This window comes from Camelus ferus, chromosome 34 (genome assembly GCF_009834535.1).
Source record: "Camelus ferus isolate YT-003-E chromosome 34, BCGSAC_Cfer_1.0, whole genome shotgun sequence".
NCBI lineage: Eukaryota > Metazoa > Chordata > Mammalia > Artiodactyla > Camelidae > Camelus > Camelus ferus.
Window position 1 is genome coordinate 1,462,589 of NC_045729.1, and position 24,851 is coordinate 1,487,439.

The 24,851-nt window shown below is 38.6% G+C and overlaps 1 long non-coding RNA gene across 1 annotated transcript; it reads left to right on the plus strand.

Annotated features, from left to right (window-relative positions):
* Nucleotides 1-12,261: 12,261 nt before the first annotated feature.
* LOC116661313 lies at nt 12,262-22,118 on the plus strand. Its single transcript, XR_004317187.1, has 3 exons — nt 12,262-12,387; nt 22,032-22,035; nt 22,109-22,118. It is a non-coding gene; the product is annotated as an uncharacterized LOC116661313 (long non-coding RNA).
* The last annotated feature ends 2,733 nt before the right edge of the window (nt 22,119-24,851 follow it).

The window sequence follows — 24,851 nt, forward strand, 5'->3', positions numbered from 1 at the left end:
AATAATAATAATAATAATAAAAAAAGACAAAAGAACTTATTTATAAAACAGAAACAGACTCACAGACATAGAAAACAAACTTATGGTTACCAGAGGGGAAGGTAGTGAGAAGGGATAAATTGGGAGTTCGAGATTTGCGGATACTGACTAATATATACAAAATAGATAAACAAGTTTATACTCTATAGCACAGGAAACTATATTCTACACCTTGTAGTAACCTATAATGAAAAAGAATATGAAAAGGAATATATGTATATTCAGGTATGACTGCAGCATTTTGCTGTACACCAGAAATTGACACAATGTTGTAAACTGACTATATTTCAATTTTAAAAAAGTTAAAAAAAAAAAAAAAAGAATGCTATTATCAGGCAGGAGCATTAACCATAGTGGATACAGTAAATTAGCTACAAAGACTCCTAGTTCTGTTTCAAAGGTAAAGATCAGCCTGAAGTACATTCCAGAGCTGTTTTGCAGGCCCCAACCCCCCTGGAGCACTCAACCACCAGACTAAGTGGAGCCTAAGGACTGATGATGCTGACCTGGGCTGACCCTCATGACTTCACTCAACTATGTGCCTGGATTTCGTCAACCTAGAGTAACCTTTGCCCCATTTTAAGGCGGAAACCTCTGCCCTAAGGGTGGGGGTTGCCACCATTTTTTGAACATGCAAGGTATATCTGAGCATGCTGTTGCACTGCGGAAGCACAGCTGGAAATCCATCTCCACGTGGAAGATCACACTCACTCTTTCATGAAGATGCATGTGCCCTTAGCTTAAAAATTCCCTGATCTTGCTCTTCACAGAGACAATGCTTTGAGAGATAGCTCCCTGTCTTTGAGAGATAGCTCCCTGTCTCTTTACTTGTCACAAGTGATGAATGTTTCTGCTTTGATCGAAAGTACTTGGCATGTCTGTTGGCTATGCACCCCAAGCAATGGGCCCATTGAGTCCGGCAGTAACATGAAGAGCCCTCTAAAAGAAAAATTCTAAAATTCCTGCCATTAATGATTCCCCACGAAAGGCTAATAAAAATGTGGAGGATCTAAAATCCAACCTTAGAATCTCTTTCTCTCCTGATCCAACACTAGCTTGACTTTCCTTCTTGACCCTGGTACCTCGACTCCCTCCTTCCCCTTACTCTGCTCAGCCTCTTTTTCCTGTACCATCCCTTTCTTCCACTGCACCTTCTTAAATATATCCCTTTCACAAGAAAAAATAATACTAAAACCAGACCAAAACAAACATATCCATCTCACTCAATAATGTGCCTCATCAATGTCATGTAGCATAGGTAAAGATGATTGCCAAGCTTACTGGCTTGATGGCTTTAAACCTTGGTCAAGATCAGGTTTGCATAATGTAGTTAAGAACTTTCTAAATCCTCCCAAGGAAAGAGAAGAATTCATTGAAGAATTTAGTCATCTTAGAAATTTATAGTATGGAATCTCTGATCTCTACCAACTAGTTCATCTTTTAAGACTCAGAGATGGGGAAACTCCAGTATAACGTGTGGGTCTTCTGTTACGCTCTCCAGATAGAAAGCCTTGAAGAATTGATTCCCTCCATGTACTGACAGCATTAGCAAATGAGGGACATAACTTCTCAAAGGATAAACTCCACTTTTGTTAGACCAAAGTGCATTATGTTCATTATGACATCAACATACAAAATGGAAAGTCTCTTTCCCTTCAGAGAATGGACGCTCTTCATCACTTTAACTGGCTAATTGCCAAAGTGTAACTTAGAAGGGTTCTTGGACTCACAGGATGTTGTAGACAATGGATTGCTAACTTTCTGTACTGGCTGCCCCTTTGAATGATCTTAACTAATTGACACATCTGAATCCTTGCCGTAATTAGACTCACTACCCTTGGACTGCCTAATTATCATAAGCTTTTCTTTCTACTTGTATATAGAAAATCAGGAGAAGCTCCAGGAATCTTAACAACAGCGTAATGAACACCAGGGACCTATTGATTATATCCCCTCATTTGACCCAATACCAACAGCCCATCCACCTTGTTTGGGTAATGGTAGCAATGGTTGACTTAACCTTGGTACTTACATTTAACCTCACAGTCTTGGGTGCTGTTCAGACCTTATTTTTGATGAAAGTAGCTAGCATTTTTCTGCCTCCAGATTGAACTTCCTAAAAATCATCTCCCACCCCTGCACATATTTTACCCATTGCAGGAGCACTCCAGACCCTACCACTGTTCTGCCGTATTCAGTGGAAGCAAACCTCATAAATGTGATGGGCTTGTTTGGGAATTTCACCTGCCTTACTCTGACTTCTTTGAAACTGCTTTAGGTGTCCATAATTAAAGCCATCTGTGGATAGGGGCTAGTTGAGAACCAAACAAAGAGGCAATCAAGCTAGACAAGCTGACACAACCCAGTCAGGTTTCCTGGACCCAACCCTCTTCCAGAGGCCAAATCTGCATAAGTTTGACAGTCCTTTGCTAAACAAATTGTGTGATGTGATACATCATTCATTCAAAACTACATGTTTTGAAGTAAATGATCTTTGTTTTCTTAACTACAATTTCATTAAATAGAACAGAGAAGATAACCGTTTTTGCTGTTAGAAGTCCCCGAATTTCAAAATAAAAGTTAGAATGCTGAATGCTACAGTGTGTTTTTCCCTCCAAGTTTTCAGTTTCAGATTAAAGTAGGCGGGATCATTAACAAGACAAGTAGTATCATGTCTTTGTACCATGTCAGCTTAGCCAAATTCAAACTCACTTTCCCAGAATTTCTTTCCCTGCAAGGTTCTGGGTTACAGTTGGCCACAGAAGTAGGAGCAAGTTTTGGGAGGTCTAAGTGAAGCAGCTCTCATTTTTTTTCATACTGAAAGTCAGTATAGGATGCCAGGCATTTTCATAGTGAGCACATCTTACCACTGATCTGCTAACACATCTTGTAGGGGTATAGTGGTACCCAATCCATAGTTCCTCAAGCACACATTGTATCTCCTTCAGCTTTTCCTAGTCCTGGGCCAAATGCTTGGGGAGTTTCCTGGTGAAGGGCACCAACATCTCCTGCAGTTCACCCAACATCATGGTTTATCCTTGTGGTTTCTAGTTTATGTCATGGATTCTGGTTCTTGCCCTTCCCTTCTTTACATCCAGCTTCCCTGATTACCAGCCTGGATGACTTCAGGATCTACACACCACGGAGCCAACGGCCTTGTGTAGACTTCTCAGCCGGCTACCATAATTGTCTAAGGTCTAATGCCTATAATAAATTCCTTATTCAATTATTCATAGTGTTTCTGCTTCTCTCGTCAAAAACTCTGCCTGATGCCAGGAGTCAGTACACTCAGAGAATAAGCATCCTCTAAAGAGAACATGAAATTATAGTTGCAGTATTCATGGTTTGCGCTGTGCCAGACATTTTGCTAAATGTGCCTTATCTCTTTTGATCTTTACTACAACACTATTTTACGAAAAAATTAAAATTAAATTAAATTACTTACTGTTTATTTATTTATTTATTTACTTATTTATTAACATTTTTTATTGATTTATAATCATTTTACAATGTTGTGTCAAATTCCAGTGTAGAGCACAATTTTTCAGTTATACATGAACATGTGTATATTCATTGTCACATTTTTTTCTCTGTGAGCTATCACAACTATTTATTTTTTTCTTAATCATTCAGCAAGTTTATTCTTTTCCTTAACTTATGTTTTTATAATTTCTGTATATTGACACATGTAGGCCTGCATCTCTGTCTAGTTTTTGTATTATATTCGATTATATGAATAACACATTCATCTATATATGTATATATCTATCTTGAACAAACTTTCTAAAGGCTTGCCTAGTTTACTAGCTTTCAAAGGAAAAGGTTTTTAAAATTTTCTCCATTAATATTTTCCATAGATTTTTAATTTGTGTCTTTTTATGATTTTGTTGCTTCAACTTTTTCTTTTTTTTTTTAGTTGTGGTATGGTCAGTTTACAATGTCGTGTCAGTTTCTGGTGTACAGCACAACCCATCAGCCACACATGAACATACATAAATTCATTCTCATATTCCCTTTCACCATAAGCTACTATAAGATACTGAATATATTTCTCTGTGCTATACAGTATAAACTTTTTCATCTATTTTATACATACCAGTCAGCATCTGCAAATGAGAGTTACTGTTTATAACCTCTGTGTCAGAGCAGAAACTCTGCACAGCAATGAATTTTGTGTACAGAATGGTGATTTTTTTTTTTTACACCATGGGTATTTTGACTTTACTTATTTTTGTCTTGTGGAACAGAATAAAGGAAACCTCATTTAAAATGGAGTGAAGAGGCCAGAATGGGGAGCCCTGGACCACTACCCCTTGTCATCAGTAACAAACCCCAACAGGAAGTGTCGACTACAGACCTCAACAGGAAGATGTCTGCTTGCCCAGCAAGAAGCCCAGCCCATGGGAAACGCTGGGCCACTCTGACTCTCACTTTCCTCCAATGGACTTTTGTTCAAAACAGTCCCTCCCAACTGCCTTTTTTTTTTTTTTCTCTATAAAGTAACTTTCCTTTGCTAATTGGTCTTGCCTATGGTGTTTGCTGTAGCTTGCTTGTCTCAAATTGTTATTCTCAAATAAGCCCATTATGCTGGTAAAATAACTGGCCGTTGTATTTTGTAGGACAACACTTTGAAAGGAATCAGATAACGCCACCCCAAAACATGCCACGTCAGCATAAGTGTTACTTTGAGCCAAAGGCATTAAGAATCACTCCCACCCGCCAAACCAACAGGGAGAGAAGAGTGACTCTTACCAAACACCGGGAGCCAACTCCAAGATGAATTTGCATAAGCGAATTCTTGCTAAAATAGCCCGTCTTCCATTAGTTGCACTTCCCTACAATTTTGTGTCCTTTGAAGCCCAAAACCCCTCTGTTTCATTGAAAGGGTATATAGGGTGAGTTTCTTTGAGCGCCTATGCACATAAAAAAAAAAAATTTGAGTGCCTTCCCTCCTGTTAATCTGTCTTCTGTTAGTTTAATTAGCACACCTCCAAGCAATAAACCTAAGAGGGTGAGGGGCTTTTCTCTCCCAATATTTAATTTAAAACAGATTGTTTCCCAAATAAGCCTTCTAAATAAGTTGCTTTGATTAACCACACAGTACAGAAATGTTGTCTTCCTGGCCAGAACTTGTGAATTACTCTGTATGTAATTCAATCAGTTTTAAGTGTTAACTTGCCCTCCTTTAAAAAAGACAAGGATCAAATATTCATTACATGAAGTAAAACTCTTAGGTGTTGGGAGGAACACAACCTACAGGTTTCTGTAAAAGCCACAAGAGGCCAACCTATTGCATCACACATCTTAAAAGAAGAGTCAGGGCGTGCTGAAACATGCTGTGTTTTGTTTGAATCAACATTTTCCTCATTATAAAAAAATAATGAATGCTCATTAGACAATGAGGAAAATCCTGAAAAATAAAATGAAATGTTATTAATAACATATTATGCAATGATAATCACTAATATATTGGTTGATGGCATAAAATTTATGTTTTAAGCCAGGATAAGAAAATTCAAGCAGAATGTATTCTCTGCCTGTATCGGGCCCTCCCTAATGTGTGATGGGCACATGCATTATACATTAACCAGACCTCCTCAAAGGTGGGAACGTCTGCCCAACCAAGACCATTTTCCCCCCTTCTTCTGACTGCAGCAACATACCTCCTTAGAAGATAGCATTCTTTTCCTAATACTGTGAGGAGTCATGGTGACCAGCTGCTGGCCTTGTAGATGTGGCTCTAGATTATGTATCTTTGGTGAACTTTACATAAAATGTCAGTGTTGTCATTTTGATGGACAGTCCTTTGTGTCCAAAATGTATATAATTGTGCCTTTGACTTCCAACAAGTGGAACGGTCCTCAGAGTTTTCTGAAAGACTGTCTCCTGGGTTATAATCCTCAGGTTGGCTTGAATAAAATCCTCTATTTCTCCCATAGATTGACTATTGATTAATTTTTCTTCAATGTGATTTTTTTTCCTCTCATGCTTTTTCTTTTCTATGCATAGCTTTTGTTTTCTTTAAAGAAATAGTTTTATATGTTATGCTACAATCTTCACAATCATAATTTTGATGACTGAATATTTTTTCAGGGAAAACAGGCACCATAATTTGCTAAACTTGGTAAGTTGATGTCAAATATATAGTATTTCCCAAGAGTGTCACATTAAAGCAAATGGACTTGGTAAATATTCTGTCATGCATAAAAAAGGTCAAGTTAGTATCATTCAGTTTCTTTGCAGATTTGAGAAAATTTTTCTTTAAATGTATATATTTATATATAATGCATTATATACATTTATATATACTGTGTCAATATAATGTATAAGTGATGCATATTTGAGGTATATATTTATACACATACACACACAAATACTTGTCACTTCAAAATTATAAAGGCATTTCCCTAAATTTTTTTCTGGTAATCTTATATCTTTTAAAAAATATTTATTTTATTTTTTGTACAATTTATTTTATTTTTGGGGGGGGTAATCAGGTTTATTTATTTATTTATTTTTAAAATAGAAGTACTGAGAATTGAACCCAGGACCTCCTGCATGCTAAGCCATCTACCACTGAGCTATACCCTTACCCCCTTATATCTTTGTTTATCTTTAACATTTTAAATCTCCCACACCCAGAGTTTTATTATTTGATGTAATGTAAATGTCTTTTTTCATCAAAACAGACAACACACCACTTATTGAATAGTACATCTTTTCCTACTGATTTGAAATGAATCTTTAGATTATTTTATTTATATATATATATATATGTATATGCATGCTATATACATGTCTTCTTGCCTCTATTTCTGAACTTTCTTCTCTTTCAGTGGCTAATTTCTCTGTAAGTGCTTTAGACAATGTTTTAATAGCTTTATATTTTGATACCTGGGAGACCATGTCCCTTATGTTTATTCTTCTATTCAAAATACATTACTTACGTGAATCTACTCCTCCAGATGGTCCTTTTTTATTAATAAATTATGTTCTTTTTAAATTAATAGGAGTAGACTTTTGGAGTCATTGGGTATGTTCAATATCAAACTTGTTTTCAAAGAATTTGTAGCAGCTTACACTCCCAATAGCAGGGCGTGAAGGTTCCTGGTACTCACTTTCTCACCAATATGTGGTTCTGTCAACCTATTAAAACTCAGCCATTCTGGTGGGTATATAGACATAACGTACTGTGGTTTTACTGATTATTATGGGAATTGGTCAGCACCTTCCCTTTACCTATTTCCCATTCGGACTTTCCGTTTGATGTGATGCCTGCTTAAGATTTTAGTACATTTAGAGAAGAGAAGCTTTTCTTTGTTTTTATTGTGGCTTTAAGTTTACAGTTTTTGATCCACCTGGAATTAATTTGGGTGTAAGATAAGCTGTAGGAGTTCAACTAACACTGTCCAGATGGCTAGTCACTTTTCACAATGCTCCTCAGTGAATAATTCATTCCAGATAACTAATAACGTAGAATCAATTTTTGTGCATGTGTAGGTGTGTCTATGACACATGTGTATATAAATTCTATTAAGAATTCCTTTGCATTGTATGGAATGCATAGATAAATTAGAGGAGGTCTTTCTTGGATTTTTTACATTGAGTCCTCCACTCCAGGAGCACAGCAAGTTGCTCCATTTATCCAGGTGTTCTTTTATGCCTTTTTATACCGTCCTATTGTTACTGAGTCCAAACTCATTCTGCTCACCTCACGACAGGCCAATAAATCAAGAGATGAGGTGTTGGAACAAGGAATAATGACCTTATTTGGAAAGCCAGCAGACCAAGAAGATGACAGACTCACATCCTGGAGAACCATCTTCCCCAAGTCAGAATTCAGGCTCTTTTTATACTAAAAAGGGGAAAGGGTGTGGTTGGTTGGTGCAGACTTCTTGGTGTTGGAATCCTTTGTTCTTGCAGCTGTCCATGGAGGTCAGCTCGTGGTGTTCCTGCAAACCTACAACAAGGCAAATGTTATTTTCTCTTCTGCAACTTTTTATCTTTATATGAATGAGAAAGTGTTATACCCTTAAAGATCAGAGCCTTGAGAATGGGCTCTCCTGTATATTTCAGGCTATAGGCAACATTCTTTTACAAAAGTTGCAGAATCTGCATGGGAAATGGATCACAAGGTTAGATCCAAAGGAACCAATCTAATATGGAGTCAGATTTGTTCTTCCCAATTACACTATAATTTTCTTCCTAAATAGTTTAATTTCTCTTGCTATTGTAAAGATTTTTCCATTATGTTTTCTGATTTCTTCTTTTTTCTATACACTTTAAAAATTGTGGTAAAATATACATAACAAAAATAAACCATTGTAAGTGTAAAATTTAGTGTCTAAATACATTCACAACGTTGTACAACTATCACCACTATCCTCGGATTTATTTCTATACTGCGTTTATCTTTTCCTGGCTATCCCTTCTGAGAGCTCTTAGTAGACAACTTCAATTGCAAAAACATTTATAACTAAAAGTTTGAAAGCATTTACAACCAACTGTTATATTTTCCATAAATAATTTTGTAACTAAGAGCTTTCCATTGAGCCCAGAGCAAGGCAACAGAGGATTTGATTACTTGGGGGGGGGTGTCTAGTTTAATTAAGAAATAATGACTGATTCAGTGATTATTGATTGGGAAAAGGCCGTGACAAGGCCAGACACAGCCTCTTCCCCTTTGCCTGAACCTGCTTTGTACCTAGCTAACTTCCCATTCTTTGTCTCCCGATTTTCAGCTAAGATTAGAACTATTTGTCCCCCTGCTATTAGCTACCTAGAGAGAAAAACATTCGTTCCACTAACTGACTAAGACTTACCCTGCTTATAAAACACCCACAACTGTAAACCACCCCAAATGCACTTGTTTACCGCTGCCTATAAAAGTCTAAGGCAAACCTGCTCTGCTGAGATACTCTGACTTGAATCAGAGTAAAATCAATCTCCTTTTCTGAATATTTTTCTCTTTTACTGCTGGAAATTAATTCTTTTTGGGGGGATGGGGGGGAATTAGGTTTATTTACTTATTTTAATGGAAGTACTGGGGGTTGAACCCAGGACCTTGTGCATACTAAACACATACTCTACCACTGAGTTATATTCTCCCCCTGGAAATGAATTCTTAACAGGGGCAGTCATGCTTAACCAGATAAAGCTATCTTTTCTTTAAAACTTTATATGCCGTACCCATTTACTATTTTGCAAGAGGTAGGAAGCAAAAGATATATTTATCAGAGCCATCCATAAATGATTTATCTTCTTCCTCGGGCTTAACAAAATTTGATAACGTGACACAAATAAGGAATTGAAAGCTTGACTTTAGTACTCCTGGGTAGTATCAATTACATCCTCAAGAATTCACCCAGAGTGATCATCTTACACAGAATCATTAAGATGTACCTAAAGATCTTTGTTTAGCTGAGTTTGCGTCTCTCACCCATTTGTTGTTGAGGCTGGGATGTGTAATGAACTATATTGTAAAGTACATACAATTAGTTTATGAATTAAAAGATTTCAATTATAGTTCCATCTCTGGTACTAGCTTTAGTAAGTAATGTAATCTTTGAACATTTGGGGTTTTTTTCTTTAAAAATTCAAGGAGTTGAACTAGGTGGCTTCCAGATATTTTTGCCAAAACTATAGCATTATACAATTAGCCCATTACTGGTATCACTTTTCTCAAGGAGACACAGACTCTGGGCCTCTCTCCTTCATATCAGTCAAGTAACTAAGCTACTTGCATTTTCCTTTTTTCTTCTGTTATCTTCCTTTGCTTTTTCTCATCCTTCTTTCTTTCCATCCACCTTCCCTCCTTCTCTTCCTTTCTTCTCTTCCCCTCCCTTTTCCTTTCCTTTCTTTCATCATTATGAGGAAATTTATTATCTCACATGAGAGGTCCAAATGCAGGCTTTTCTGCCTTTTAACTTAATATGACATTCACAAATGTTTTTAAAGAACTTTTTGGGGAAGGAAAACACCTTCTGACTTTTGATTACCCTTAAGATATCATAGTATGGCTTGGGGATTTATGGGGTCCCTTTAGGGACCACCCTAGTGTAAGCACACTAATTACGGTTACTTTTGTCCGCTAAGTTCAGAAGTAGACATTTACATAAAGCTGCCACCTGAGTCCTCAGCCTTCTAATCCTCCCTGGGGACTTATTAAGTTCAGTTCTTAGGGGAAATTTTTACAAGACCAGTTTTAGGCTTAACCATCTCACCTTACTAAGATCCCACAAGAAGACTCCACTATTACTCATCTACTGAACTAATGCCAAATAAAGGGCAGAATTATTATTTTTTAATATGATAATATGACTTGTGTTACCCAAGAGAATAAGTTTTATCAACAAGTTGAGTTTTATCAAATTTGGATCCTCAGTTACCTCTTCCTGAATCTTTTCTCACATCCAACTTGTCCTTGGTTTACATCAACCCTTACTAACTCTTACCCTACTAGATAGTTTATTATCTCTTGGTTTTAATCACATATTCCTATTCCACCCCAGGCTTTACACTGCAGTCTCACACACCTCGCATGCACCATAATACATGCTGTGGGAGGAAACAATGATATAAACCCTGACCTTGTGGAGCTTGGAATTTTAGAGGAAGCAAAATATGTGGACATGAGGCTATTGTTGCCAAAACATGGCCTCCATACCCCACTTACTGAATTGAGACAGAGTTTTGGATGAAGTAGAAAAGGCAGCTTTATCTCTTTTCTAGGCAAAGGTGGTCACAGTGGGCTAATGCCTCTAAACTGTGAGCCTGCTGGGGAGAGGAGGCAGGGGTTTATAGTAAAAGTTCAAGAGTTCAAGGGGCAGAGCTAGCTTCCATAGAAATCTCACACCGGGTAACAAATTGTTGCAAAGTTGTTCTTGTTTTTGCAGATGCAGCATTCCCCTTCCCTCTGCTGGGCATGAAGTTCAACTCCAGCTTTGTGACTCTTAATATTCTTGTACCTAGATCAAAGGTTGCATAGGAAGGAGCTCCATGGAAAAGAGCTCTAGAGAAAACTTGTTCAATTTAAAGTCAGGTTGATAAATACTTTTAACCTTTTAAGCGGGCTGAGCCCTGAGTCCTCCTGCTGCAGGCTGAGGCCTGCAGCTCGAGCAACAGGATATGAGGAAACCACAGGGGGTCAAGAGGAGGGCACTGGAGTCAGGAGCAGGGCACTGGGGGCAAGGTAGGGCACTGAGCATGATCCCTGTATGTAGTACCAGCACCACAAGGGAGGTGGGCAGACCACTCAAGCCTCCCTCCTTTCTAGCCTAACCCGGGTCAGCAAGTGCATGAGAAAAACCCTTTAAACCATTATACACTTAAGCAGTTACAAACATCATTAAAGATATCAGATGGTCACCAATGACAATTGGGGTCCTGCTCAGTTACACTATTACAAATCAATATAAAGAGCTGCTTTGGAAAAAAAAAAAAAGAGTTGCTTTGAAAATGATTAAAAGTGGAAATGATTAATGATTAAAATGATTTAATCAATGATTGAAAGTGGAAAGTTCCTATTATATGTCATGAGTAGTGAAAGATTTTCAACTGAAAGGGTAGGAATCGTAAAGAAGACAGGGCATTTTGACAAACTATAGAGTTTTATGTTAGAAAAATCTCCAAATTAAAACACAAAGTGAAACAAAAATTTAAACAATGTGACAAAAGCTTAATATCTTCAATGTGGTGAGCTGAGTATTAAAAAGTCTTTATGTCCTAAGAGAAAGATTGACAGTTCCATAGCCATGGTAACAATTAATCCCCTTAAATCAATTTGATTTTGTGAGAAGACCTTTGAAAGATGACTAGTCAGAGACAGCCCAATGTTCCTGAAAAATCAGCAAGTTTTGCCAGAATAGCCCATTCTCACCTCTGCAACGAGCACAAGCCACATTTCTAAAGTTGACGTAGACCCACTCTTGTCTCTATAATCAATACAACTACTAGAAAACCACTTCTCAAGAAACTCATAAGACTCAAAGCTTGCTTTTTTCAAGGATATTGTGCCTGATCAGTATAGTTTCCCCTTAGTTAATTCATAAATTTGAAATAGAGAAGATCAAATCTGACTCCATGTAGGATCTGTCCCTCTAGTTCTAACCCTGTGCTCTGTTGTTTGTACTTAGCTACGCTGGTTCCGCACCTTTTGTAAAAGAATGTTGCCTACAGCCTGAAATATACAAGGTAGTCTGACCTGTAAGGGTATAACACTTTTTCATTCATACAGAGATAAAAAGTTGCAGAACAGAGAATAATAATTGTCTTGTTGGAGGTTTACAGGAACATCATGACCTGACCTCCATGGACAGCTCCAAGAACAAAGGACTCCAACACCAAGAAGTTTGCAACAACCAACCACACCCTTTCCCCTTTTTAGTATAAAAAGAGCCTGAATTCTGACTTAGGGAAGATGTTTCTCTAGGACATTAGTCCTCCATCTTCTTGGTCTGCTGATTTCCCAAATAAAGTTGTTATTCTTTGTCCCAACACCTCATCTCCCAAGTTATTGGTCTGTAGTGCAGTGAGCACGAGTTTGGACTCAGTAACAAATTCACCTGTTTAGATACAGATATTGAGAGTTAGTTTCCCCCTTTGACAAAGCCAGGTATAAACATGTAAAGATACCATTAGATAAATATGCAAAGGTTTTGAGACAATTATACATAAAGGAAGAAATTCAAATACCAAAAAAAAAAGAGGATATGTTCAACCTTACAAGTTGTCACAGAAATTCAAAATAGAATAGTGAGATACTTTTTTTTCCTCATAAGATCAAAGCTGGTAAGAGTTTATTGAAATAAAAGAAGGAGGATGAGGAGAAGGAGGGGGAGGAGAGGGAGAAGAAAAAATTTGAAGAAGAAAGAAAAAGCAGGAGGGATGGTATAGCTCAGTGATAGAGTGCATGCCCAACATGGATGAGGTCCTGCGTTCAATTCCTAGTACCTCCACTAAATGAATGAATTAATGAATAAACAAACAAACAAACAAACAAACCCAGTTCCCACACACACACACAAAAGAAAGAAAAACCTTTATGAAAAAAATCTTTGCTGTGATAATGGAAGATATAAGACATACCATCATATTTTGATGATCAAATTATGAAATAAGAAGAATGAATGAGCCAATAACAGTCATGTTTTTATCGTGGTCACTGCTAGCACCTGTTCATTTCTAATAATGCTATTTGTGTTGAACTCTATTGTTTTCTCATTTAATGTAAACATGCTGGCTTTTTTTTTAGCTGGCATACCTTTTCCATCTATTTACTTTCTATTCTATTCTTTCCTATTACTATTTGCTTTCAACCTTTCTAAAATCTTGCAGGCAGCCTATGGAAGAGATTTGAAAATCCAATATTTTTCTTTTAGCTATTAAAGCATCAATTTAATTTACCTTTAATGAAATAAGTTTGCACAAAAATCTACCATTCTAGTTTATGCTGTCTTTTACTTTCTATTCTTTTTTGCCTTCGTTTGGATTAATTTTATTATTTTTCCTACTAGTTTGGAAATGCACCCTATTTGTATTTGGGATGTGGTTTTTGTTTTTTGATGGTGGTCACTCTATAAAATGCAATGTGATTACTTAAATTACAATGTCTCAAGTTAAATAATATCTTTATCTCCTTCAGAAGATGAACCTGTTTTATACTTTAACATTATTTTGGATTTTTGTTTTAAACTTAAATATTATTACCATCATTATTATTTTATGGTTGATATTTAGATTTACCCAACACTTAGTTTTTTTTTTTATGCTTTTTATGCTTTTTTCTTCTTGTATCTTGAACTTCTCTTCTAGGATCTTTCCTTCTGGCTAAGCTTTCCCTATCTTGGAGACTCAGTTTTATTTGTCTGAAAATGATTTTATTTTGCCTTCATTCTTGAAAGATGTTTTCACTGGATTTAAAATTCCAAGTTGTCAGGTATTTACTCTCAGCACAGAGCTGATAACATTTCATTGTCTGTGAATTATGCTGTCCCTCAACCAGGCTGCTCCTTTCAACTCTGCTTTTTTGAAGATCATCTTTTTTCCCTCCTGCTGTTTTATGATATTCTCTTTGCCATTGCTGTTGTGCAATTTCATTATTTTGGGCCCATATTTAAATTTCTTTTCTATGTACTCAAAGTCATAGCCTGAAAAATTATATATAAAGCAAAGACTGATAGAATAACCAGAAGAAACAAACAAACCTATAATCATAGACAGTGGAAGAATTTAGTAACTGAACGAAAATGTTCAGCAAGAACACAGAAGGTTTTTGTACAGCACAAGGAAATTCGGCCATTTTAAAATAAAGTATAATCTATTAAAAATATTGAATCACTATGTTGTAAACCTGAAACTAATGCTGTAAATCAACAATTCTTTCCATCAATCAATCAGTCAATAAAATATTCATATCAACCAAAAAAAACCCACCACAATTTGATTTCTATGATTTACAAAATTTGACATAATAGAAACAGAACACTGCAGTGCACTGCAAAAAAAAAAAAACCCAAAAACCAAAAACAGAACAAAAACAAACAAAAAACCCTCCACATTCTCCTTAAGCACATATGAAACTTTTAACTGAATATGTATTTGGCCATAAGGCAAATCTCAACAAAACTCACAGGATTGAAATCACATATATGATATTTTCTGACCATAGTGTTATTAAATTATAGTTAGATAATAAAATAATAAATAGAAAATCTCCTCCATGTAGTAGAAAATTAAGACAGACAAAAATTAAAAATTCAGAATGGAAACCCAGACTGTAGGTCTGTCTCCTTGACATCTGTCATGTCACCGATGGTGAGTGGTAGGGGGTGAGAGCTCTCTCTACAAGCCTTCACAACAATTTTAGTTGAGTTTTCCTTTGATTAATTTTCACAGTCTTGGTCCACTGTTCCTGGCGAAATCCTTGTAATTCCTGATGTTAGGGAAGCAACAGGCCAGCCAAGAAACAAGCACCACTCAGAGGGTTGGAGTACTCAGGTTCAGTATGCCGGTGGGCTCAGAGGGGCTTCTGCTCCGGAGCTCTGAGCACCTTCAAGACGTGTATGTGAGGTTTTATAGGGTTAATTACAAGCTTGGGATTTTTTTTAGCCAATAGGGCGCAAACAGCTCAGCAATAGCACAAAAGGGAAGCAGCAAATCAGTAAACTAGAGCTTTTCTAATAAGAACAGATCAGTTACCAACACTAATTAAACTCAGACTTATGAGTTAGGCCAGCAGAACTCAGATCAGTAATCTGACACTTGTTACACTTAGATTTACGAGTTAGGCCCAGCCCGGCTTTTCCTTCTCACTGACGTAAGAGCCATAGGGACATCTTTGGTCGTAACATTTTGTTGTGTTCCCAGGTCCTGAAATAGCTCCAGGGGAATTAAGGTAAAATGGGTGTCTTTTAAAATTCATATTACAAGCCCCTTTCAACCACACCTGAGTTTATGTTAATTAAACAACATTTGGAAAGTGCCTACAGATTGAGGCTGGTTGCCAGGGAAACCAACAGGTGATAAAGGGTTGGATATTTCAGTCTTACCCCACCAACCACTCCTTGAGAGGGGTGAGGGGCTGAATGTTGAACCAGTTACCAATGACCGATGATTTGATCAGTCATTTCTATGTAATAAAGCCTAAATTACAGGACTTGGAGAGCTTCCAGGTTGGATATGTGGATGTGTTGGGAGAATGACACACCTAGAGAAGGCCTGGAAGCTCCACACACTTTCCCACCTTCCCCACACACCTTGCCCTACGTATCTCTTCTTCTGGCTATTCATCCATATCCTTTAATATCCTTTGTAATGAACTGGTAATCTAGTAAGTAAACTGTTTCCCTGAGTTCTGTGAGCCAGTCTAGCATAATTAATCAAGCCCAAGGAGAGGGTGATGAGAAACTCCCAATTTACAGCCTGTTAATTGAAGCACAGGTGACAATCTGGACTTGCGACTGGAGTCTGAATTGGAGGTGAGGGGAGGGTCTTGTAGGATTGAGCCCTTAACCTGTGGGATCTGGTGTTAAGTCCAGGTAGATATTGTCAGAATTGAGTTAAATTATACGACACCCAGCTGGTGTCACAGAATTCCTCAGTATGTGTATAAAATTTTTTAAATTATTATAAAATACTTATATATTAAAAATAATAATAATTGGGAGTTTGGGATTGGCAGATACAAACTACTATCTACAGAATAGATAAACAACAAGGTCTTACTGTATAGCACATGGAACTATATTTAATGGCTTGTAGTAACCTGTAATGAAAAAGAATATATATATATATTCTTATATAAATGTATATATAACTGAATCACTATGTTGTACACCAGAAACTAATATACCATTGTAAATCAACTATACTTCAATTTTAAAAAATAGGAAAAATGAATAAACAGAAACCTCCAGTAAATAGAGTTGGAAGATCAGGAGGACCTTTCATGCCCTGGGATGATAGCAGAGCCCAACAGAAAGAAGAAATACTTCTCTTTATTACCCTCAATCTTCTGATTTCGTCAAAGACACTAATGGCAACATTTGTAGAAGCCCTCCAGATATCTTGGCAAAAAAATTGCTATTGGTTCTTTTAAATCTGAGCTCAAGCCCTTTTGGAACTTACACTCTCTTTGAGATAGCCACAGGATATCCAATGCACTTGGCTCCTGCTTCTTTTGACTCACAATTGATAAAAGGAGAGATATTCCAATATTGCAAAAGCCTAATTTCTTCTATTAAAAAGAAGCACATTTTGGTAGAGCAATCTTTCCACAGTGTGCCCTTGGGAGATGAAGACATTAAGCCTCATACTTTGCAGCCTGGGGACTTTGTCTATTGGAAAAGATACTTCAAAAAGAAGTCTCTTCAACCTCACTGGAGAGGTCCCTATCAGGTACTGATAACCAAACTGTGTGCTGCTGTTATGGAAACGACAGGCCAGCCAAGAAACAAGCAGCCCTCGGGGGGTTGGAGCACTCAGGTTTATTACGCCAGCGGGCTCAGAAGGGCTTATGCTCCACAGCTCTGAGCACCTCTAGGACATGTGCGTGAGGTTTTATAGGGTTGGTTACAACCTTGGGGTATATTGGCCAATAGGGCGTGAACAGCTCAGCAGTGTCACAAAAGCAGAAGCAGGGAATCCATAAACTGGAACTTATCTGGCAGGAACAGAACAGTAAACGGACCCTTATTAAACTTACATTTATGAGTTAGCCCAGCCCAGCTTTTCCTTCTCACTGCCAAACTCGAGGGACTAGACTCTTGGATTCATGTGACACACCTAAAGAAAGTACCAAACACTGACTGGACTTACACATCATCTGGTGTCATAAAAGTAAAGATTTCCCAGAATTGAAGCAGGTGATAATCTGATGAGACAGCTCTCCCAAGATACCCAGACCAGGTCTGATAAAAGTTTGTTGACAAACCTTTAATGATGACATAATGCATCAGAGGATCTCCAATGTCTATAATCTTTATTACAAATAAACTTTACATACAAAGTGCCTGAGAGTTCTGCCTTCTATCCCTCCTTATTACTCAAATGTGACCTCAGCAGATTTCTAATCTGTGTACTTTTCCTCTGACATGAGACACTACAGCCAGGAAAGGTCCTTCCTGATATTGAGGGACAAAAAGTTGCTAAAAGTAGACAACTTGTCTCTTGGTCTGGGATCCTTTCAGAGAAAGTTTTTGATCAAAAGGGGAAAATGTAAAAAAAATTTGATAAAGAGAAACCTCAGCTGAATACAGCTGAGATACCAGAAGGAGGAGCTCTCATGCCCTGCAAGGATAGCAAAGTCCAATAGGAAGAAGAAATCTCTCTCTTCTTTCCTGGCAGGAACTCAACAAACAAAGAACCATGGACTCTTTATTTACTATAACCCTCCCAATTCCTCTTCATAAAAGAGTAATTCTTGTTGTTCCATGCGAGGACCTGGACATAGCTCACCATGCTTGCTGATCCCAAATTGCAATTCTCTGCTGATCCCAAATAAAGTCATCTTCTTTGGAAAAATATCTGATAGACTATTTAGTTCGGGTGAACATGTGGAAAACCCACACCAGAACTGTTAAGTGGAGAATCCTGCATATTGGAAGTCTCTGAATATTCAGAGATTATTGTGTGTAATAGAAATGAAAACACAAGTTTTCCTTTACAGCCAGATTCCACTTTAAGCCTTTCCGTCACTAATGGGGGGGAAAAAAAGAAGCTCCTGGTAAAAAAACAAAATTCAACTGGGTAAATTTTAAGATCTAATTGGCTTTATTCAACAATTTATGGATTGGGCTGCATCCCATCTAGCAAGTAGAAAGAAGTTCTGAAGAGTTACAGAAAAGGAAAGCTTTTTAGGGGAGGGGGTGAAGAGAGAAAGGGAGAATGAGGAAGTCAGTAGATAAAAAAGAGTAATTTGGGGGCAAGATCACCTTATTTCAGGGGACAAAGTATCTATTCAGTGGATTACCTCACTGGTGATGATCAGGAAATTCAAGATTGACCAATTAAGATTACACTCTTGGGTAAATTTGAAACTGCAATTAGGTTAGGTATTGTTTTGGCTTGATGTAGACTTAGCACAAGTGACTTCATTGTGAGCCTGATCTTTCTTCCTTTCTTCCTTTCTCCCTTCCTTCCTTCCTTTCCCTTTTTATAATTATATTTTTTGTTACAATAAATACAAAAATAAAATTAGGATAAGTTTTTTTGGTTGTGTGATTTTATTAGAAACTCATTTGATTGAGATTTCTTAATACATCTCTCTCTTCTTTTAACATTCCATAGCACCATGTGCAAAGAAGGTTTTTCATAAACTCTCCAGCCTCTCAGGTAGCTGATACTCTTCCAGAGCACTCTTCCCACTTGTCTTACCCATCCTTCAAGACTTATTTTAGCTTATTGTCTCCTGGAAGCCTTCCTCAAGCCCACAAGAGAGACGAAGGGTAGAGGCGACTGAAATTCTGACTAGGGGAGCTTTAGGATGGCAATCTATTGAAATGCCTAAGGAATTAATTTTTAATTATTATTTGCAAAAGATGGACACTGTTTTTCCTTAGGAGGAATAGAATACTTCCCAAAAGAGAGAGAATGATGAATATGAAGTTTCTGAAATGGAAACAGTCTTGACACTGGGAATAAATTTAAATTCTGTAAGAAAATGGAAGACACTCAAGTGTCACTCTCCATTTAATACTGCTTCTGAATACTGAATGAAGTGGAATAGATGTAAAATGAAATTATAGGATGCTGACGCTTTCCAGCACAAAGTTCAAACTCATCACCAGGGATCCATGGTTCTCCTCGTTTGCCCACAGTCCAGCCATACTACTCAGCTGAAGGGGAACACTTTGACATTCCCAGTACGGACCCATCTCCTCTCGTCTACAACCCCACACAGCACATTTGTTCACCACCCACCACAACTTCAAAATCAATGTATTCACACTCACTCCAAAATAGTAATTGAATAAGAGTTGCTTAAAAATAAAACCAAAATGATCCTAGTTATTCTACTTTAGGATCTTACAATTAAGACAGCTAAAATACAAAATAACCCACCTTGAAACAGAGAGTACTGGTCGAATCAATGAAATCAGTCTTCATGTTAGGTACAAGTGGGAAACCAAATGCATGAGTATGAAAATGTGAAACAAGTGTGAAATATCCTGTTAATCACCAAATTGTGTCCTACAGGGTCATCTAATGCAATGGTGGTAGTATAAATAAAAAAATAAAAAAAAAGAAAAAGAAAAAGATAGCTTCTAAGGAAGCATCTACTGGCATTTAACGTTGATTTTGTATGTTAAAGACTATTTTATTTGATTTATCTATTGGCTTTTTGGAGAAGCTAGTGGAGATTAGAACTCTGCCAAGTTACTGCTTTACAAAGCTAACTTGTGATCACCCACTTGTATATGAAGAAAATCTGTCTTCTGTTGAGACTGGGAATACTTCAAGGGCAGGAACACTCTCTGTCTTACAATTTTTGCTTCCCCCGTATATGTCCAATAAATATTGGATAGTTGCAGTATAGTAACACAGTGTCAACGTGATGCAGGAAAAACAGCTGTGGGGCGTGAGGAGGGCCAAGTCCCAGGCCTCAGTTGAGCCCCTGGGACGTGCCCCACCAAGTGTGGGTCCTTGGCTTTGCACAGGAAAGAATTCAAGAGAGAGCCACAGTTGAGTAGAGGCAGATTTATTTAGAGAGATACATCAAAAGACAAGAGAAAGGCTGAGAGGTGTGGGGGTTGGGTGCTCAGATTAGAGTAAAAGTAGGTACACATTCCATAGAGATAGTGTGGGCCATCTCTGAAGAGGAGGGAAAGAGGCAGCCACAAGGCACTCTGTTGCCAGTTTTGGGGGCTTGGTAGCTTCATATGTTAATAAGTGGAAGGACCAGTCTAACTAGCCTGGGGAAGGGGCTGGGATTCCCAGGAAGTTGGCCATTTCCCACTCTTTGACCTTTTGTGGCCAGCCTCGGGACTGTCATGGCGCCTGTGGGCATGTTATTTGCCATGCTAATATGTTACAGTGAGCATATAATGAAGCTCAAGGAAGTCAAACCTCCCACCATCTTGAGCCTCAAGGCCTCCTGGGGGTTGAATCTTTCACCATTCTGGTGTTAATTGTTGCGTTAATGCTTGAATGGCTGTGCCCTGCCCCCTTCCTGTCTCAAAGGCAGAGGGAAATGGTAAATCAATGCTGTATTCTGATGGATGCTGGGAGAAGGAGTCAGCCACTGTAGAAACCCCTGAAGTTAGGAAGGTCCAAAGCAGTGCGAGCTTCAGCAGTCTGCCTGAGAAGACCCCAGGTCGCTAGGCATCCGGGATTTATACTGTGGCTCTATAATGAGATTACTCACCCTATAATGGGATTAACCTGTCATTTTCCTGGGATTGCCCAGGAATTTTCGTTAAGACATAATATAGGGAACAGCCTTTGGCAACTCCCTTATTACTTTGTCTATACTAGGCCACATCTCCTGGCCTGTTTCTTTTTTATTGACTAGATCGGGAGTCAGCAAACTACCTACAGTCTGTTCCTGTAAGACCCTCTGAGTACAGTGTTTCCTTTTCCTGTCACGGTGACTTTTACCTTGTGAATTAGTGACTGGGCCTCTGATTGTGAACGGCTTCCTGTATAGCTTGAGGGCTGGGAGAGAATGTGTCCCTCATCCAGAAGTGAGAATTCTGAGCTCAGTGTAATTATAAATCAGTGCATTGACTTCCCAGCTTTTTAAGACAGTCAAAATGTTGACAAATGCAAGTTTGTGTGCCCAATACACCAAGAGGCCGAACAAACCACAATGTCAGAGTTTGGAGCAGAAGAGGTTTTATTGCAGGGCTGAGCAAGGAGGACGGGGTGGCTCATGCCCAAGAAAACCCCCAAACTCCCCAAAGGATTTCAGCAAAGCCTATTTAAAGGCCAGGCGAGGGAGAGGGGTCGCAGGCTACGTGATCAGCTCACGCACAGTCCTCTGATTGGTTGATGTAGAGGGAACAGGGCGGTCAATACTGTCAACCCCTATGTGTCCGAAGGTCTGGGGCACATGCCCTCCATTACCAAGTAGTTAATTTCTTCCATTTAGTGGTGGCTTTTAGCATCTTAAAAACTCAGGAAATATGTCTATGAGATACTATTATCTGGGTTCTTCAGAGAGGAGCTACAGCAGAGGGTATGGGGGAGGAGTCTGACCCAGGAAGGCCCCACAGGGTCCAGCTCAGTTACAGAAACAGCGTACTTGACAGTGGGCCATTATCAAGCGATGGACTTGCTCTTGGTGAGCGCAGAGCAGTACCTGGAACATTCCAGACTCCCTGATAAACTACATTGATTATTCCTAAAGACTGTCCTCTAGGGGCGATGATGAATTTTTCAGTGTAAATAATCGATAAGCAATCTATAATAATTTTATAGTTTTATTCGAGCCACACAGAGGACTGCTGCCCAAGAGTGCAGTCTCCACCAAGGAAGAAAGCGCTCCGGAAAAGCATGGTTCTCAGCAGTTTTATATCTTGTCAGAACAAAGAACAAAACATCCAACTTGACAGAGATACATTCCTTCAAGGTTTCAAAAGAGTCACCGTGGGTCAGCGTGACCTTGGTGTCTGGAAATGGGAAGCTTTTCTTTGAAAGAGTACTAGTACCGACCTCATAGGAAGGGAGGGAGGGGCACTTAACCCTGCCTTCAGAGTGGACATTCTTCTTCTGGGTAATGCCTTGTTTTCTTTAATGGGTAAAGCAGATGCACAATGCATGTTTGACAGGCCACAAAGACAGGCTGTTCCAGTTCAGACCAAACCATGCATAAGCCAGAATGGCTTCCTCAGAACTCAACAGTGAAAATTTCTCCCATCAAATTGATAGGAGCTATCTTTCAATGAGTTGCCTTCTGGCTTATATACTACCTTGAGAGTCTACTTAGTGTGATTCAGTTCCCTTAAGCTTGTTGGTTCCTCAATGTTCAAACAAATGAGGTCCAGGACCTGCAAGCTAAGAGACTAGAACCTGGAAGCAATTTGTCTGAGCATTGTTTATTCACTGAGTATTCATTTCTTGAATGCTCATTGAATATCTACCATTTAAAAATCACTGCATTAGCTTCTGAGTTTCAAGATATGAATAAAACATCATCTATGCTCTCAAGGAGCTCACAATATTCAAACAAACTGAGTCACAATACAAAGACATAGAAAGGTTTGAACAGGAGTTAGGATAACTACACACAAGGAACACCTTAACCCAACCAGTAGAGACTTCAGGCAGGGAGTAACACCAGGGGTGAGCCTTAAGGAAAGAATAATGAATTAAGAGAAAGATACTCCTGGGAGTAGAGGAGGTGAAGGCATGAACAAGGCAAGGACCCAAGGAACACTGTAGTTTGTGGAGGAAACTATGTGTGTAACTGAGCAGGACCCCGTGGGGCTTCCAAGGTCAGACCCTCCCCCATACCCCCTGCTGCAGCTCCTCTCTGAAGCACCCAGATAATAGTATCTCATGTATATTTCCTGAGTTTTTCAGATGCTAAAAACCACCACCAAAGGGAAGAAATTAACTACTTGATGATGTTGAGCACGTGGCCCCCAGACCTTCTGGAGCCTGGGGCTTGATAGTGTTGACCGCCCTGTTACTGCCGTGTCAACCAATCAGAGGACTGTGCACGAGCTGGCATGTACCCTGCAATCCCCCTCCCTCATCTGGCCTTCAAATATGCTTTTCTGAAACCCTTCAGGGAGCTCGGGGTTTCCTGGGGGCACGAGCCGCCCCGTCCTCCTTACTCGGCCCTGCAATAAACCTTCCTCTGCTCCAGACTCTGACGTTTCAGTTGGCTTGGCCTCATGGTGCCTCGGGCAGATGAACTTGGCTTAGGGAACATGTGCAGTTTGGAGAAACTCAGAAGAGCATAAGGCAGATTAAGAAAGGCTTTTAAGACAGGCCATCTTAAAGGGTTTCACTTTTAACATTTTTAGGATAGTGACAGGGAGTCATTAAACTACCACTAACATTTGCCTAGCACAGTGTTGTTTCACCTTCTTTACGCCATTTAATGTTCTCAGTGACACAGTGCATAGATGCTTAGTCCTGCTTATCAGATGCAAAAGCTAAGACTCAGGAAATCATTAATTGTCCCAAGACATTTGAACCAAAGTCTCTCTGACTGCAGAGGCCATGCCCAATAACGCTGTGAAATAATGCCAAGCTCGCATATTTGAAGGAAAGTTATCCAAACAACTGCTACCCAATTTTTTCTGCCTTGATTTTCAAGTTAGACTTTGAAGAATCATTCTCTACCCATCACATTCACACTTGAAAATAACACACAAAGTCCTTTTCATATGATGTGAATTTACTTGAGGAAACATATTTGGAAACAACATGAATGCCAAATATGGGCAAATTATGATCTGCTCATCCTGCTCTTCAAATGAAGATCACTTCAAAGATGATAAATGTTCCACTTAGATTTTGCTCTTGTTATTCCTTCATCAAACCCTTCCCCAAAGGGTTCCACTCTTAAATACAGTCAAGGTTTGAAGATTTCAAAACAGAATGGAAATAGAAGGACAGTGTCTTCAGTGGCTTAAAGGGATCAATTTTCATCTTTAAGGACTGGGTAACTTCAAGTTTACTAGCTCATAAATTCTTTTTTTAAGATTCTGTCTGACAGAGTATTTAAAGTACAGTAGACATGACATTTTGGGATTAACATCCATGCTTTGAAAAAAATTATCAGAAATATCCTTTTAGTAATTTGTAATTATGACAAATTGGAGTTTTATGGGATCAGGCAGTTCTCAGAATTCAGAGTTAAGTCTTAGATCAAAAGCTACATGTCAGAAAATTAATGAACATAATTTTTCTAGCATTAAATTGGGATAAACAATGCAGAACTTTGGAGTTTAGCATGTCCTAATAGGTACTCAGAAGCTTGATTGTCTGTGGTAGACCACCAACTGGCAAGAATATGGGACTCCAAAATGAATGGCAAAAACCATTTCTTCCCATGATATTTCATGTTCTTTAATTTGTATTAAAATCTCTTACAATTGTCTGGGAGGGGAGAATTTCCCCCTACCCTTCTTGGTTCTTTTGGATTATTTAAAAATTAGATTGACAGGTTACTGGAGTGTTAGGTTCTTGTTTCATCACAGAAAACATTCAGAGATGAGACATGGAGGACAAATGAGCAAGATGAGGCTTTATTAAGCCACAGTACACTCTCAGGAGGGAGTGACAGACTCAGGTGAGCAGCTGCCCCGGTTCCTTCCGGCAAGCTGGTTACTTGGGGTGTGAAAACAATTGGGCAGAAT